General features: G+C 35.9%; 1 long non-coding RNA gene across 1 annotated transcript; it reads left to right on the forward strand.

Moving 5' to 3' along the window:
* The first annotated feature begins 9,510 nt into the window (after positions 1–9,510).
* Positions 9,511–13,179, forward strand: LOC149416354 (uncharacterized). Its single transcript, XR_016303513.1, has 3 exons — positions 9,511–9,613; positions 10,613–10,785; positions 13,030–13,179. It is a non-coding gene; the product is annotated as an uncharacterized LOC149416354 (long non-coding RNA).
* Positions 13,180–19,870: the final 6,691 nt, after the last annotated feature.

Consider the following 19,870-nt stretch of genomic DNA (forward strand, 5'->3'; position numbering starts at 1 on the left):
GGTTTTTTACTCGTTCCTCATTTTTTTTTACATGCGTAGTGTGTCAATATTAGAACTCCCCTTAGTATATTAATAGCATCTTCGTGTTCTTCATGATAAAAATATAAAGCCAGTGTAGTGTTACCGAGTTACAAACATAAATTCAACTTGACCTAAATGTACTATCTACGTAGTTTAAAGTGAATTGACAGTTTTGTAAATTACGAGTCATTTATGTATGTTTTCCTCCACAACGTATAAATTTTATTTATTATATCGACCAACTTATTCACGTTATTGATTAGTGATTATCCTGTATTATCTTATTGTTTTGATGAAATTAAAGATGTTTAAACATATTTAACCATGAGTTCAAAATAAGCAGAAAAATTTCGGAATTTATACGTCGTATTTTCGCACAATAATGTTCAGCAAATTTTTTCAGTGTTCTTTGTTTTTCATTTGTTCAAATTTCTTGTCATTTTGGGTTTTTTCTTCTCAGATTAACAAGTTTCATCTTTGGCAAATAAGCTGTAATAGTTCATTTTTTTTGTCAGATGGAAACATTTCAATATTTTTCAGCTTCAAGGACTTTTTTATTTTTAAAATAGTTTTTTGTGCTAGTGAATGTGTAATTACTATACTTAAGGGAGTTTAATATTAATACTATAAATGTAAAAGAAAAGGAGGAACGAGTAAAAAAAAAGAAGTTACTTAGTAACAAACACTATTAAAAATGTATTTAAAAATATGTAAAAAGTTAAGGGTTAGTCTTAATCTAGGCTTAATACTAGTCAATTGTAATTCTTATCTGGAACTGCGGATCTCCACGTTCGCACTTATCACTGATAACACAAGCGGCAACTTGGGCTGGTCCCGAAGGGCGGAGTCAGTTCAGCCTGGGCCAAGGCTCTGAAGGGCGGAGTCGGCAGGCAGCGACTCCTGAGAGGGCAGCTTCCTGGGCGGAAGAGCCTCGTCGACCGCTCCAAGGGGGAGGGCAGGAGGTTTTTCGGCGGAGACGAGATGGTAACTGCCGAGAGGGCTGCTTCCTGGGCGGAAGCGCCCCAGCGACCGCTCCAAGGAGGGGCGAGATGATGACTCTCGGTAGCTGAAAAATCCGTCATCAGCTGCGCGATCTGGCGACCGTAGCACGCCTGTAGTGGGGTGTTAGAACTAAAGTGGTTCGGATTTACACCACTTCGATACGTTGTTCAGGTCCACGGTGCTGGCATCGCCATTCTCACCGCTAGATTTATTATTTTTTTTGAATATGTTAAAATTACATTTTCACAATACGACCTTCAAATAATTGCAATATAGCCTAGCCTTGGGCGAAGGTTTTTATTGCCGGGTCGCTGGCTTAACAATTTCTTATTTCAGATTTACGACTTTATGAGGGTCTAGAGCCAAATCTGCGGACTAATGGGTGTATTTCTAAGTTGGCTTTCTAATTTTGTGGTTGCCGGCTGAGCTATACACTAAATATTTAAGTTCTAATAATGCGAACTGCCGCCTCCATCTGCGTGTAAAATTACGGAGAACATATGCGGGCGCACGTGTTCAATTTGGTCGTTCTGTGAATTCAAGTCACGTAGATACCTAGGGACATATCAAATGAATGGAGTGGGTTGAGAGCAACTTTATTGTCTATGGTTGAATCTTTTTTTTAATGGCCTTAATTTTTTCTTCCTTGTTTACTACTCCGGTCCGTACGTCAAGTACTGCTTGTATATCTGTGGTTAAGTAATGTATAAAAATTTTGGATACAAAAAGCCCGCAGATATCGATCTAGAGAATGGTTTATTTATGCTCGTTTTTATTTATTTGTCTGTTGTCATCTAACGTTTATTTTTAATCCAAATTGCCGCGTTTGTGCTGTTTATAATTAGTATGAGATTAGTTTTACACGTTTCTTGCTGTCGACTGTCTCAACCAACTTTGTGCTTGATAGATTTGTTAGAATTGTAGAATATTTCGTCAAATTAGAAAGTGCTCTAAATAATAAGGAACACTTGGATCAATTATTGACCCACGCTCGGGAAAATTGGATGGCTTGTTCTATTTTCCTACATTCAAGGTAGGTTCTTTAATATGCTCAGTTAGATAATAAGGAGAAGTAAGTATTTCAGGTTTGGAAACAAAAAATAGTGCATTTGTGGTTATTTTGGTGTACAAAAATAAAAGTCTCGTTCTACTCAGTTGGAGCGTTTATTTAAGAATGGACAATAGTAATTACTTCACAATAATAACGCTTTATAAATAACCGTTTACTTTATGGGAAAAATACGAGTAGGCACTATATTATTTAGCGTGAAATGCAGGCGATATCTAGGTTAAGGCTACAAGCGCGCGAGGTAGTTGACTGAAGACTGACTACTCGCTGCGTCGGGCCTATTTATATAGCTAGGCCGGCGGTAGTAGTAGCTGTGTGAGATTGCAGGTAAACTACAGGCACCAGCTGGAACTAGATTCTTCTATTGGTTTCTGCAGCGTTGGATTATGCCTAGACCCTTTGTCTAGACACTTCTGGCGAGTGCGCGGAATGCACTTCGCCAACCAGCAATATTATTGTCGTGGGTAGTTCGCTTCGGACGTCGCAGGTAAGTAACGAAAAGCGAAAAAAAAAAACGTCTCGAAGTGTCAAAGTCCGTCCATTTTCATATGGGCGTTCTTTCTGGAACATACATACGATCGCTACACATTTGAAAGTTACAGCGTCCATCATCAAGGCAGATATGACTTGATGATTGACATTGTAATACTCTCCGAAATGTTATCTAGAGAAGGAGGAAGCGCAACATGGCGTAAAACCCCAAAAGTAAATCACTTTAATACTTTTGGCATTAATCATATCTCATTTTAACAGTTATTTCCTCATCATTAAAATTGATTTTTCACTTGGCCACTGTTATTGCTGTTAAAAGTTTAGTTTTTTTTCTTCACTTTTTTAACCCAAAATAGGTTCCTTGTGTGGATTTAATTACAAAATTTAAAAAAGAAACACTTTATCAAAATGTGGTGTTTTTGTTATTTGTTTTTGGGGTGTTATGCCGTGTTGCGCTAACTCCTTCTTTAGCCAACGTTTCGGACAGCATTGCAGTGTCCATCATCAGGGCAGATGTGTTATTTAAATAACACATAACACCCCAAAAACAAATAACAAAAATACTTTTGGCCGTGAAAATCTTAAATCATATTTAAAATGTGGTGTGTTGAAAATAGTCAAATTTTCAGTTTTTTTTACGCGAAACAAATATTAAAAAACATTTTTGTCCATTTTCGCTGGCTAAAATTCTTACTTATCATTGTTATGTAACCGAAACAAAATGTATAAACCTTGTCCTTGCTTGAGAATATTTACCAAAATCTTATATTACGACTCACGAACTGTACAGATAAATTAATGTTTTGTTACAGTTCTAATGTATTTTAAAATGGGACCATTTACCATCATAATTTAGCTGGACACTATCACGCCATGGATGACAAAAAACTTCAAAACCCAGATTATGCTTCAATCGAGATTGAGCCAGGGTCCCAGGAAGACCATCCAAATGAAATGCTACACAAGGATATTAAAACAACCCACTGGACGTAAAGAAAGAATGCTTGCTGGATACCAAGGGGAAACCGACAGACAGTAAGTTGAATTTAGATTACAGTTGTTGTTTGGAATTCATGTCTGCTTTGAAATGTTGGTAGACAGGACATATGTATAATGCATGACCGGTCACTGGCTGAGTTGACGTCGCGTTTGGGTCCCACCTAGGCGTCGTGAATTTAATTCCTCGGTTGGCTAAGTCCTCCATTACGACACAAGCAAGATTTTCCGCTTACTGTGGTGGTAGTAAGAGATTTTCAAATATTGTCATGTTATTCGTAACCAGTGAATATTTGTTTTTCTTTTTGAAAAAAAAATGATTATTAAATATTGCAATTAAAATATTTCACAGATAGCTGCAAATCAACTGATATAATCAATATATGTGTTTTATTAATTGTAAATTTTTTGAAATGCAATTGCCCTCACAGGCTTTCACAGTAAATTTAAAAAAAATAGTTACTTTGGTTTTTTTTATCTTAATCTTAATTCAAATATTGATTCAGGGAATCATAATTCGTATAACCATAAACCACAAAATTTGTTGGTACTCTACGTTTTCAATATTTTAAGACCTGCTACCGGCAGAAAATATAGTGTTATTTCGCGGACCGACTGACGGTTAGTAAAGTTGTCTTAAATTGTGGTGTGTATAAAGCTTCGGGCTTTTAGACACAGATGGCAGTGCTCGTAGTTTTAGCCTCCGACGACAGAGGGCGTCTCAGCTTCAGGTTAGGTTTCATTTGGAATCCCTCTAGCAGACCGAATCTAGCTAGTTCCGATAAAGGTTGACCAACGCGGTTGTATTGTACACGCGATATTCTGAATAAACCAGTTAATAACAAGTAACCTATCTTATTATATCTTCCATCCAAGGAGTGTTGGAAGTCTGTGGCAAGAAGTCCACGGCTGACTACCCTGAAGGGTAGAACATCACAAATTGTCACAAAAATTTTCTTTTATTTCTTACTCCAAACAATATTAGAAATTACTGGTTAAAGTTCGTTCATTAACAGTTTTCAGGTTTAACTATATTTACGCCGTGATAATATAAAAGTTTAACACTATCCCGACCTTACCCGCCGCATAAGATTCACATAGCGTTGTATGCGTGCATCAGTAGCTTCTTCACCGGAATGGTTTATCCTAAATATGAGTGATAATGTGTATCGTTAAATTTGACTTACCATAAACATGAATAATTACAGAAAGAATGGTTTTTCTTTAGCATGAGTGCTATCATCAAACGTGACTTCTGTTGACATGAATTATCGCAGTAAGAACATGAAAATGGTTTATCCTTAGTGTGAATGCGAATGTGAGTCATTAAAATTGTCTTTTGTTAACATGAATAGTTACGTACTTAGTTAGAACATGAGAACGGTTTTTGCTCAGTGTGCGTGCGAATGTGACATAGAGGCTTAAAGAAGAAACTTACATTAAGGATTTGCGAAGAAACTAACACAAAATATTACTTTGCATGCCAAAAAATTATTATTACCGTTTCCCTCAACTTTTTTGGTGGAGTGTGATTTTAGCGCCATAAGCGATTTACTCACTAAAAAACGAAATCGATTGGATATAACTAATAAAGGGGACCTAAGACTGAAATTAACTAAGTTAGATCCGGACATTAAATTTATTTGTAGCAAGCGTTATAATATATGTATAATTATGTTATATATGTATATGTAATTTCAATTAGGTATAATATATGAATTAGAATAGGTTTTATTTAATTTCATGATTGGCTCATATGTTTAAAAACATATTACAATAATGCGGTGGGGCATCTGACTTTTGAAAAGACTACGGTGGGGCAAGGCATAGAGAAGGCTGTGAAACACTGCTTTAATATATACATATATATATAAAATCAGTCTACGTATGCTTGCAAAACACGAAAAGAAGTCGACCGATAACGCTGAAAATTTCAAAGTTTGTTCTTATATGTGCTAGGAGTGTTTAGAGAAATTGGTTTTAATGGAAGAAGAAGTCAGGGACGCCTGAGGAATACTTAACTCAATATCCCTGCACCGGAATGAGTTACGAGTCGAATGTAGTTTTTAACACTTTTGTTGTGGTATAAATATGGAATTTTTTTTTTTTTTTTTTTAATTCCTTTATTTTTCCCAATTTTTACATTAATTACATACAATATTATATAAATCAATACGAATAATGGGAACCCACTAAGGCGCAGCCTGTGCGTGGGTAATATATTTAAATTATTATTTTATTGTACCTAGAAATAAACAAATTATGGGCATATAAAATAAAAACAAGATTACATTTTGTCTAAGCGGTTTGTACAAAAAGTATTTATAATAGTGTATAATGAAGTTACAAGTGTTTAGTGTAATATATGGTGAATATTTTATGAGAAACGAAAATTGATACAAATTAAATAAAAAAAGTTTCAACTTGAAGTAATCGGACACGCCATAGAAAGACCCCGCAATAGCGAAGTATTGCGGGGCCTAGTAGTTTTAAATAAAATAAATTACTTTAGGATAATATTTTAAGCAAATCGGGAGTCTATAAAATAATTTGTAACGATTGTAACTGTTTATATAGATAGACTTCTAAATAATTTAATAGACAAGGAGAGCTTAAGGCGTTTGAATAATTATTATCTTTCTGAATTTGCAGACAACAATTTGGAAACAAATCATTTTTTTGATGATAAATTAATACAATTTTTGCGTACAAATACAATGGGTTTACAATTGAAAAAGTGTTTATAGTCAATTCAATATTATCATTATATGGTCGGGCATTTTACCGCCAAATTGGGGCGAAATTAGACTTTCTGCAAAATATTCATATCTTATGATTTATTTGATATTGTTCGATGAAACTTTCAGTGTTTTACTTTAAAAAGATGTCTCTGTTTATTTACTTATCAATGTATGTGTAATTCCTTTTTTATGAACAAAAACTTTCTACTTTCTTAGGAATAAATAGAAAAAACAGTATTTCACAATCGAAATTTATTCATACAAAATTACAAGATTATTTAGAAGTTTTCAATATATATAAAAAAAACTATAAACTAATAGTGCTTCAATTAGAGTTCGAAACACTTTCCTTTATGCAGGGGCACATTGCAAAACTTGCACATGTACCGCGTTTCACTGCGTAGTTTGTGAGCGGAACATACGCGACAACGATTTTATTATTTTTATTTTTTTGTTGTGTTTTAAACTCATTGTATTGACAGGTACATAGATCGGGTACCGCCGACAATAGAAAACACATGACCCCGCACCCATTTAGAACCCCTTGTTTACAATTTTTCCGCTCCTTACCGCAAAAACAGCGCCTTACAAATTATCCAAATATTATTATCATTAAAATATGTTATTTGACAAATAATTATTGGCGTTGTAATCTTCTACTTACCCGGTAAAACACAAAATTTCAGATTAAGGCATCGCTATGTTATGTATTGCTATTATTTGACCTTAACAATTTACTCCATGCAAATTGTACCGGACAGCAGATGGGTGTACCTAATAATTAATTAACAATTAAGAAAATGAATATTCTGATATCACACATTTTACGATGAAGAATCCTTTGAGGCTTATCTCGCACGATGAGTCATCTTGCTAAGAATTTAAAGCACCGTACACGTGTCATATCACCAGTTCAAGGATGAATTACTCGCACGACAAACCGTGGTACCTCAGTATATGTTTAGATTTAAGAATAATTACTCCACATTAAGACGTGTAGAAATTGTTGAATTGGAACCCAATAAATACGCAAACGACTGGCTCAACCAGTCAGTTGTCCGACGACTTTCGCAAGTTGTGTTTCTATTCAAATCCTTACCCAAGGTACCCCCCAGAGGAAACCGGCATCTACAGTCAATGTCACTGGCGTAGGTGTCCAGTACACACTTGTATTTTCGTAAATATTGCCTTTTCCGTCACACTTATCGAAAACAATACTTCGATTTAATTGAATTAAGAAATAATGAATATGTGAATGGGATAATGAATAAATTCATGTTAAATAGTAGGTATTCTGTGTGTCGGAAGAGTCCATAATTACCTGATCTTTGTAAATATCATGTAAATGTTATGTATTTTATAATCATCGTTTGAAATGAAAAGTATTTTATAATTATCATTTGAAATGTCAATGTAAATTGTGTCAGTGTTGCCACTGTCGGCCACTGTTGTCATATAAGAAAAATAATTGCCATATAAGAAAAAGAATAATAAAAAAACAGTGACTACGTACTGGTGTATTTGTGGCGTATTTTTATTACTACAAATAATATATGAAAGTTATCAACAAAAACCAAGTACTTTTTTTCAAAGCTTCCCCCCCCCCCCGGACGAACAGACGTTTTTAACTTTAAGGTGGTACCCACGGAATCTAGGGAAATCTAGGGAAATTTCGACTCCCAATCTAGGGAAATATTGCAATCTGGACCTGGTAACGCTGCGGCCGCCAGTCAAAATCCAACCTTGGCCTCGGACACTGTGTCCCGCAGTCGAAAGCCAGCCGCGGGTAGCCGGGCCAGTCGAAAATATTGCTCACTCGAGCATGACGCAATCTTACCGGAAACTTGCGTATTCACGCATCCTAAAACGGACTCAATTGTTGTAAACGATATTCTGCCGTACCGTTTTTAATCATGAATCGGATCCAATATATTCGGCTCTATTCCCCTTTTATTTATGTATATAATATTCCCCTTTTATTTATGTTCATCTCGTAAATTCACATAGTAATAGGATTCATCCTGTTGAGGGAGAGAGAGAGTATTCGATAATATGTGTTCTTTAAAGCTAATATAATATAACTTAATATTATGAATTATGTTTGGGATTTCATATAAATAAATGTATGCGGAGGCTTACGGCAATAAACATAGAGATATCACCCGTAAGAGCGGTCGCCGAGGCTCTTCCGCACAGGAAGCTGCCCTCGCAGGACTTACCATCTCGCCTCCGCCGAAAAACCTCCTGCCCTCCCCCTTGGAGCGGTCGCCAAGGCTCTTCCGCCCAGGAAGCTGCCCTCTCAGGAGTCGCTGCCTGCCGACTCCGCCCTTCGGAGCCTTGGCCCAGGCTGAACTAATTCCGCCCTTCGGAACCAGCCTAAGTTGCCGCTTGTGTTATCAGTGTTAAGTGCGAACGTGAAGGATGCAGAATTATCGAAAAGGGAATTGCCTGAACAATTTTTGTATGTTAAGACATTGAATGAACAATAATTTAGGATTAAGGAAACGGACAATTAATTTTAAGAATTGCAATTTAAGACGTTAAGTGTTTGTAACTAAGTAACTTCTTTTCTTTTACTCGTTCCTCCTTTTCTTTAACATGCATAGTGTTAATATTAAACTCCCTTGAGTATAGTAATAACAAGGTTATTTATAAAAATAAATTGATTTTTTAAATAAAAATTTATTTCGCCGTTTTCGTGAAAAACCTTAAAAAACTATGAAAAATCTAGGTTTGACGTATATTTTGAGATTGCGTATGTAATTTTTGTGAAAAACCCAATCAGCCCGATACAACGTTTTTTTCATTTAGTATCTATGTTTTTTTGTCCGTGAGGAAGAAATATTGCATTATTTCCTATATCGATGAATTACTTCGTGTTCCCGCTGAACTCAGAGCGAATAAATCGATTAATCACTCGATTCTTTTGATGTTACGATCTAAATATTCCGATCATATAAATGTTTCGATACTGCCCATCACTAGCTAGCCTTTCGTAAGTTTTCAAAGTTGTTTGTCTATGGACAACACTCGCACTCGCCATTATTTGTCATCTGACGCGATCTGACGTATGTTCTTCATCTACAGTGGCGCGTTTGTGCCGTTTATAATCGATAAGATTTGATTTACACGACCCTTACTGTCGACTGACTTCACTAATTTTGTGCTTGACAGAATTATTAGAGTTGTAGAACTTTTCGTCAAATTAGAAAGTGCTCTTAATTGCGGAGATATATATCACGACTCACACTAGGAAGATTTTGCAGTCGTAATTCATTTTTGCTTATTCAAGGTAGGTTTCTTTAATCTAACAAGTTAGTTCTAATTTAGATTTGGTATACTTGTCGAAATCCGCTAAATGCAAAGGCTTTTTAAAAAAACAACACTTGATTTCAACTTTATCTAATGGAGACAACTATTTAAGTCGGGGGTTTAAGTAAACAGGTTTTTAGGGTGTTAGTTTGGGTTATTTTAATAATTTTTGCATTATTCTTAATCTCCAAACTTAAATTTGATTGAGAAAAAATGGAAATTTAATGTTTCTTTTACCATCTCCCACGACATAAATAGTTATTCTCGCAGTAATTATTTTGAAACCGAGTGCTATTTATAAAGTTTTTTTGCATATTAAGCATGCAGCGGAATTAGACAAATTTATCTTAGTTTTCTTTGCTGAATTATATACGATAGTTTAAATTCCTAATCTAGAATATGCCTGCGTTATTTTGTCTCCATTCTATGATGTTCACATTAATCATATCGACGCTGTACAACATCGCTTCTTAAGGGGAATTGCTTGGAGGTTAGGTCTTTGATCTCATCTGCATTTTAAAAAATATTAACAGTATAATTGACTCACTTACTTTGTTACAACTCATCCCTTTCAATATCTCTTCCCGTAGACTCAGAAATAATTATTTGCTTTTCCTCAATCAACACTCCACAAATTATGGATACCATTCACCAAGGTTCAGAATGGCAAGACTTTTCAACTTAAGTCAGGACCTTCAATTTTTTGGTTTAAGCCTAAATATTTTTTGTCAGTCATTACGCAAGTAATATTTTGTATTATCAAAACCTTGATCAATTGTAAAAACATTAAGTGCCCTATTTTTGACATAGAATCTTTTATTGTAACATTTCTCCTTCTATTAACTTCGTGTATTATATAATGTGTTAATTGGACTTAAATTTATAATCTGTTATAACGACTTTCGAACGGGACCGACCAATGAATGTTCTGTTACAGTTGTGTCATTTTGAACTGGAACCAATTATCATTATTTTGCAGGATACTATCATACAGTGCCATGGATTTTCAAAACCCAGCTAATGTTTTCATCAAGACGGAACCAGGGTCCCACCAAGAAGACGCAAATGAAATCCCTTATACGGATACAAAAATCGGTCTCCTGGATGTAAAGACGGAATGTTTGCAGTACGCCGTGGGCAATTCGATAGCCAGTAAGTTGCACATGTCTGCTATATATATATTTGAGTACCGCACAACAGTCCAAATAGTTCCCATCTATTTGGAGCCATTGAGACTGTTGTATCCCCAATTGGGATATGTTGTGGACTGAAGGTAATGAAGATAGAAGGAGATGTGATGGAGGAAGGTGGGGAAGGCACTGTTGGTGGACGCGGTGGACTCTCTCGCTGCAGCAGCTGGTCCAGTTTCTTCACCACCAAAGATTCTTGCTGCAGAGTCTCCATTTTCTATCTTCGTCGAACGTCACAGCGGTGCTGCCAAGGTCTGGTATCTGTGAGAGGATATTGTGTCAGCGCTTTATTAGCAGCAGACACATACCTGGACGGATGACGAACCTCGTGCTGGCACTGTTGGTGGACGCGGTGGACTCTCTCGCTGCAGCAGCTGGTCCAGTTTCTTCACCACCAAAGATTCTTGCTGAAGAGTCTCCATTTTCTATCTTCGTCGAACGTCACAGCGGTGCTGCCAAGGTCTGGTATCTGTGAGAGGATATTGTGTCAGCGCTTTATTAGCAGCAGACACATACCTGGACGGATGACGAACCTCGTGCTGGCACTGTTGATGGACGCGGTGGACTCTCTCGCTGCAGCAGCTGGTCCAGTTTCTTCACCACCAAAGATTCTTGCTGAAGAGTCTCCGTTTTCTATCTTCGTCGAACGTCACAGCGGTGCTGCCAAGGTCTGGTATCTGTGAGAGGATATTGTGTCAGCGCTTTATTAGCAGCAGACACATACCTGGACGGATGACGAACCTCGTGCTGGCACTGTTGGTGGACGCGGTGGACTCTCTCGCTGCAGCAGCTGGTCCAGTTTCTTCACCACCAAAGATTCTTGTTGCAGAGTCTCCAATTTCTATCTTCGTCGAACGTCACAGCGGTGCTGCCAAGGTCTGGTATCTGTGAGAGGATATTGTGTCAGCTCTTTGTTAGCAGCAGACACATATCTGGACAGATGACGAACCTCGTGCTAGCACTGTTGGTGGACGCGGTAGACTCTTTCGTGTCACCTGTTCCTGTACTTCATTTTACTTAACTTAACTTCACTTTATTTTTGTAATATTTATATTTTTTTAATACCTGCATCAACTGTAAAGCGCCGCTGAGGTGATATCTCACAAAAGCGGCCCTATACAAATTGTCCAGTAAATAAATAAATCATAAATAAAATTCCTGGCTATTCAAATCCGGTAATCACACACGTCTAAATCCATTTCAAGCAATGTTTCTATTCTTATGTTCTTTTACCATACTGAGAGTATATACCACTCTGAGACTTTATATTATAAATAATAATAAAGATATTTTTTAATTATAAATTGTGAAATGACATATACTAATCAAATATAGTTTTCTTGTACACGTCGGGATTTGAACCCGTGACAAGTTTAACCTTTAACCTTAGTTACTTTGGTTTTTCATTTAAAATATATCTTTACAGGAAACTGTCAACTAAGTAAACTTTTTACTTTTGTTACTCTTGATTCCTCGTGCTGTACCTCATTTTTAACATGGTACAAGTTACATATATGATATTAACAGTTTTAATTTTTATTTCATATAAGGAGTTATGCAATTTGTCCAACGGAACGTCACTATCTCAATGACAATTATTTTTCAAACTTTTCTTTTTGCATGTAGGTACCACAATATTGAGAAAATGCGAATAAGAAAGTCCCAATAAACAACGATTTCATGTTTCAATAAACAAAAACTTTACTGAATCATTATATCTGGACCAAATTGAACTGTTCAGTAACGTGCAAACAAATTTACAGACATGAAACGCAAAACGGTCGAGTTAAAATATGACTTCGCTACGCACGGTCAATAAAGAAGATTTTGGCGGTATAATTTTGTTTTATAAACAACTCTAAAGTCATTTTTCCGACAAGATGAAATTTTTACACACTTGAAGTTAATTTGCGAGATTTCAAAAAACCACCCCCGACCCCTTGTCCCACCCCTGAAAACAGAACGTTTGTACATCTTCATGAAATTTTGCAACCTTGACGTTCAAAATAAAAGGAAAATTTACTGTTTACTTTACGGGCAACGTAACGGGGACCCGTGACCTCCGGATTGCTAATCGAGAGACTCCCGACCACTTCGTCGTTAATGATAAATATTTCAATTTCTTTCTCGGAGAGGGACAGCTGTAATTTTGAATATAAAACCGTGTTTGTCTCAACATATCAATACAGTATTTTTTTTGTTCCAGATAACACTTCTATGGACACTATTGCCATTAAGGCAGAAACAAAACTTCGAGAAGAATATGGAAGGGCAATTCCCAAAACAGAAATTGACATAGACCTTGCTGGTGTTAAAAACGAATTCTTAGAACCCTCTGAAAGATTTACCGGCAAGACAACCGGTAAAACCGATGTTTGTGTCTTTAAATTAACAATTCGTACTCCGTCAATTTGTTTGTCTGAACATTTCAATGAAGGTATTGTTTTTTTGTTGTTTTTCCAGATAACACTTCTATGGAGAATATTACCATTAAGGCAGAGCCTCGGGAAGAATATGAAATGACAAATCGTAATACGGAAATTGACATAGACCTTGTTGATATTAAAAAAGAATGCTTAGACCCGCCTGAAAAATTAACCTACACAAACGGTAAAAGATATTTTTGTTTCTTAAAATTAACAATTCACGCTCCCTCAATTTGTAGCGTTTTTTGTCCTAAGGTACACTTAGTTAATCTTCATCCGTAATCTTTTTCAGACCCATTGACAAACTTGAAGACGCTTCCAGGGAAAAAACTGTACTCTTGTTCCCATTGTAACTACTCTTGCTCAGACAAGTCAACGTTAGAACTGCACTTGCGCACCCATACGGGAGAAAAATCTTTTTCATGTTCTGACTGCAACTATTCGTGTTTTCGAAATGGAGATCTCAAGAAACATATGCTAACTCACAGAATAGTAAAACCTTTTAAGTGTCCCGAATGCAACTATTCATGTTCGCAGAGGGGAAATTTTAATAGCCACATGTTGACTCACAGTGGTGTAAAACCTTTTGCTTGTCCCAAATGCAATTATGCATCTTTCCGAAAGGGAGATTTGAAGACACACATGTTGACTCACGGTACAAAAAAACCTTTTGCATGTACTGACTGCAACCATTCATGTTTTCGAAAGAGAGATTTGAAGATACACATGCTGACTCACAGTATAGTAAAACCGTTTACGTGTCCCGACTGCAGCCATTCATATTTACTGGAGGAAAATTTGACGACACACATGCTGACTCACACTGTAACAAAACCTTTTACGTGTTCCGACTGCAACTATTCATGTTTTCGAAGTGGAGATTTGAAGAGACACATGCTGACTCACAGTCTAGTAAAACCTTATACGTGTCCTGACTGCAACTATGCATGTTCACAGAGTGGAAATTTGAAGAACCATATGTTGACTCACAGTGGAGTTAAACCTTTTGCTTGTCCCAAATGCAACTATTCATGTTCACTGAAGGGAAATTTGAAGTCACACATGTTGACTCACGGATGATAAAAACTCGATAAAAATTCAATAAAATCTTGAAGCACCGTTGGCCAAAATCAAAATTAGAATTTATTTACAACAATAAAATCATAAGTCGCTCATCTAAGGCGTTCCTCTATCATGATGTGCGCTTTTCAATTATAGTAAATAAAAAAAATACCTATAAGCTAAAATGTAATCTTAATTAATAATATTCTACTGTAAATTAAATGAGTATTACAAAGTACCTTGGCCACAATCGTAGGGTGATCATACCGAATATGAATAATTATTAACAAAAATTAAATATTAGCACGTAAATGAAAATAGGTAAATAATACAACTAAATATTTACTAGTAATAAATTAAGTATCTTTATAATAATAAATAAGTAAAGTAAATAACGAAAATATCGAATATAGATTTTCCACTCTGATTAAACACTAAATTAGCGACGATTTGCGTAATCCAAAATATTTTAAACTAATTAATCTGAACGAAACATGACAAAATAAAAAGTTTACGGGCGCAAGTGGGATTCGAACCCAGAATCTTATCTGGACAGCGATTTATTACAGATCGAAAAAATAATCTGTCTTCTGTCTATCTACCCATATAAATAAAAATGTAAATAATTTTTCGAAGAAAATTTCTTCTAACTGCTTTTCACTTTGTGATGGCATTATTTATTTTTTATTAAAACACAAATAACTTTGTTTACATCACTTTATTTCGATATAAAATCTCAACATGTTTCATGAACCAAGTTCACTTCATCAGGAGCACAAGTATACTAAAGTTATAATTAAAATTAGGTCTAGAAAGAAGAGGTAGAAGGAGCGGGGAGGGGTAAGAGTAAATGTAAATGTTCATTTGTTCAAAATCTTAAATCTCTTAAAAGTTCTTCACCGATTGCTTTGAAATTTTTACACACCGTTGCATTCGAATACGCGTGTGTTTTTACATACCTATATTATAAAGGTATCAGGTAAAAACATGCTTATTAGAAAAACAGCGCCATCTGTTGGATGTTAAAGCAACACACGCTATTTCTTCTCTATCTGCACAGACAGACTGAGCCATAGCAACGCGTGGCGGGGTACCTCTAGTGTACAAATAAATATGTCCCAAATACGGGTGTGTTTTTATATACCTATATTATATAGATATCACCTGTGACAGGTAAAAACATGCTTTTTGGAAAAACAGCGCCATCTGTTGGACGTTAAAGCAACACACGCTATTTCTTCTCTATCTGCACAGACAGACTGAGCCATAGCAACGCGTGGCGGGGTACCTATTGTGAACAAATAAAAATTTCCCAAATACAGGTGTGTTTTTATACACTTCATCACAACCTTAGATTACACATCTGCCCTGATGATGGACACTGCAATGCTGTCCGAAACGTTGGCTAAAGAAGGAGTTAGCGCAACACGGCATAATACCCCAAAAAAAATCACTATAATACACATATCAGACGATTATCTTAATATTTTTTCATCCTTGTCCTTTCTTAAATAATAAGATTTTATATAAGTCCCATTTACTAAAAACTGAATGTCACCCTATCTGTCTTTATTATCTACTTTGCTTCTTCTTTTGAATAGTGATTAATGATTAGTTATGGTTCAAATATTGTTACAATCAGAGATGTGCTTTATTTCAAATAAATCCATTTCAAATGGAAATGCAAAATGGGTATTTTCCATTTTGCATTTTAAATGCTTTTCTAAAAACCATTTTGCATTTTAAATGCTTTTTTGCAACATTCTTCCTACTATCTCCACTCATCTTTTTTTTCATAAGCCCCAAATATCAGTCGGTCCTCAACCTCGCTATGAGAGATAATTTACATTTGTCAAGTTGCTCCCTGGTAAAAGCCCTGGCAATTGAGTGATACCATTACAAAAAATACTGATTCAAATACTGAACATGGGGCCATGACGCTGTAATATTCAATGTTAGATAGCAGTTTCTATGTTTTTACGTTGGTAACATTAGTCCCGCGCAAATTTTTTGTGGTTCATAATCCGTAGTCGTGGCATTTTTTGATTTACCATCCTGTAATATGTTTGTTCTACATTGATATCCATTATTAAATGACAAAACTGTTTAAAAATTCTATAATTATTTTAATTGTTTGACCTGAGAAATCATTTTGCATTTTGAAAATAGGTATTTTGCATTTTGCATTTTCAAATGGAAAATTTTGACCCATTTCCATTTTGCATTTCAAATGGTTTTGGGTACCCATTTTGCACATCTCTGGTTACAATATACTGTCAAATTACCCATCTGGTAACACATCTAATACTTATTTTTTCTTTAATTTTGAAATATTTTGTGTTTGTATGTAGAATTACTTTATGTTTGTGATTACTCTTATGTTTGCTTCACTCTAATGTAAATTGTTAACCTCGATACTATAGCCTAGTGAGGTAGATTTTTATGAGAAAAAAAAAGTGTTTTATGTATAGTGAGATGCAATAAATAAATACATATTTTTTTAATTCTCTATAATGTCATAAAAAATATATATATAATAAAGAAATACTAAAATATTCAAATAACTGATTTTCAAAATCAATATATAAAAATTAATTTTTCTGTGTGTCCCCCCTATAGAATCAAAAACTACTGGATTGTGTTGGAAATTTAAAGTTTTTTCTTATTAGTGTCGAGAGTGGTTCGAATTGAAGAAGTGGGGGGTGCGGCAGCTGTAGCCAGACTGATAGAACCTAAGCGCAAGCCAAATACTTAGTTTGGTGATCGCGCTTTCGGAGTATCTGGGCCGAAGGCTTGGAATAAACTCCCTCCGGAACTAAGATCCATAACAAGTCCAACAGAATTCAGGTCTAAACTAAAAACTTACCTTTTTAAGCTGTCATACCCTTAAATTAAATATATCATTCCTTAGAGAAAGTCCAGTTATATCCAATTATGTCCTAAATCCTGTATCTAAATTTCGCTAATAAACAATTAGTTAATGTTAATTAAGTGTTAATCTCAAGTGACCTACCAGGTAAGTATTGTACTGTATATTATCTCCATATATAGTTGTACAAATTTATAATCATTATAGAAATTTATTATATATTTGTGCAGCGCCCTTGAGGTGATTTTGCACAAAAACATATACAAATCATCCAAATATTTATTTTTCCGACTTTATGTCCAGGTTAAATCTTCCCCACAGGAAAAACTAAACCCTTCCACACACTTTTCCACAAATGATCATCTAGTCAATCCACGCTATGCAAGGGCATTATATAAGCATAATAAATACAAAATAATACAAAAACAACATGTCAAATCACCAGAGATCAAATGGTAAAATAATTCACCTACCCAGATATTTTCATATCAGAGGGTTCGGCTCGGTAGAACTTCTAACAGGGCCTATAAATTCTACTGATCCCTCAATTTAAATATTTAAAAAATCTTTCGTAACATGTATTTAAAATGACTGATTTTTGCATTTTTATGTATAAATTCTTTGACAGATCTAATACGCCTAAATATGCTTCACAACTTACCCCAATCAGAGATGCTATTATTTTCCTCAGAGCCTGGCCTTGTGGAATTAATATTTTTTTTAAATCTATATTTTTTTTTTTTTTCTAAGACAAAACATACCCGGGTTACGAATAACTAACTAACTAACCATCACGCCGTTTCTCCGCAGGGGTAGGCAGATAGGAGGGACCGCCAAACAACTCGGTCTTGGCACACACTTCTTCCCTCATTCACATTCATACATACTCTTCTATCATTCTGACTCTTGGCATGGCCCGACTCCAAGTATCTGATTCACTTGATCGTGCCGTGTCTTCCTCGGGCGTTCGCCACTTCTGCTACCATGCGCATTTGCATTAAATATTCTCCTTACACTCCTTTCTTCGCTCATTCGCTCTACATGCCCAAACCATCTAAGCGTCCCTTTCTTAATCTTACTCATTACGCTTACATCAGCCTTGCACTCTTTGCGGATCTTCACATTCCTCACACGATCAAACATGGTTTTACATACATTTCAACAGCATTCAACTTCACTTCCATACATCAGGGTAGGTACCAGCACTCCATGATGGACTGCTAACTTCGCTTTTTTGGACATTTTTTTGTTAGCGCCAACTAATTATTAATGGAGTTACCTGACAATATTTGAAAATCTCCTACTACAACCACAGCAAGCGGAAAATGTTGCTTGTGTTGTGATGGAGGACTTAGCCAGCCGAGGAATTGAACACACTACGCCTGAGTGGGACCCAAACGCGATGTCAACTCAGCCGCCGTGCGGTCGACCGATTGTATTTGGTTTCATACTGCTGTGAAAGCAAAAAGCATGGGAATTAAAGTAACTTAGAGGTTAGGTTAGGTTTTTTTCAGTAACAAGACGGATATTCTTAATTTATTATTATTATTGATGAATTTTTTTACTTTGCATGACATAAATTATTCTGCAGCAATAAATATACTTAAAATAACACAATATCGCTGTACAACAAACTTACCCTAGCTTACGTTAAAATAATATAATTTCACCTATGTCTAATTTCTAAATATATATATATAATATATTATACAATCGTCGTTATAATATAAATAATATTTGGCAGATATTCGAGAGATGTACCAAAAACACGTTTAACCCATAGGAGCTGACAAGAAACCCTAATCTCATAGTACAAAACAAAGACGCTATCCTCGTCTGTCTGTTTGTGCAACGGATTTAATACATGCATATTATCATACAAAATAGAGAAACGTCGAATAACACAGCGTACACGTCAATTGGGCTTGATAAAGTGACTTTTTAATTTTTGGGCATTATAAACTCGGTAGAAGTAATATTCAAAGGCAAAATGAATGTACAGGGTGCTGCAGAGAGGACGGGCGTTTTTTAGATGGGTAGTACTCTCCCCCTCCGTCTACGAGAGATGTGGGGGGGGGTGCCGCTTGACTCGTTAGTTCCTAGCATTGTTTTAACAGTTGTCGTCATGGAGCCGTGGACGGTGGAGTTTCGTGGATGGTTTCGTCCGAAATAATGAGTCAGTCACCGTCGCACAGCGTGAGTTTCGTCGCCACTTCAACATTCATCGGAATAGAGCTGTTCCCTCTCAAAACACCATCCTTCGTTGGGTTGAATCACTTCGCAGGCGTGGTGAACTGATCAACAGAAGACCAAGAGGAGCCGAGGACGATTCGAGTGGAAGTCGCCTTCGGTTACGATTTCGGCCACCACACATGCCTGATGTGATTTTCCACTCTTGACTGTCTCAAATGCTATTTCCTCGCGAACCTGATTCCATCAATAAATTAGTTGAGTAAAAATTAACTATTTTATGAATTTTTTAAAACCGTCCGTCCTCTCTACCGCACCCTGTATAATGTCGACAAAGGAATTGCAGTGTTTGATATTATTTTATTTTAATATTCTCCTGACGAAGGAAGGGTGCTTCCGAAACCGGTAGAGTGCAATTAAAATTAAAGTGGTCTAAAACAAATTTATATCTTTCATTGTAAATTTTTTTAAGACCCAACTGTTCCCGGCAGTCTGGAGCA

This window comes from Hesperophylax consimilis, chromosome 17 (assembly GCF_061612785.1).
Source record: "Hesperophylax consimilis isolate HC1 chromosome 17, BYU_Hcon_1.0, whole genome shotgun sequence".
In the NCBI taxonomy this organism is placed as follows: domain Eukaryota; kingdom Metazoa; phylum Arthropoda; class Insecta; order Trichoptera; family Limnephilidae; genus Hesperophylax; species Hesperophylax consimilis.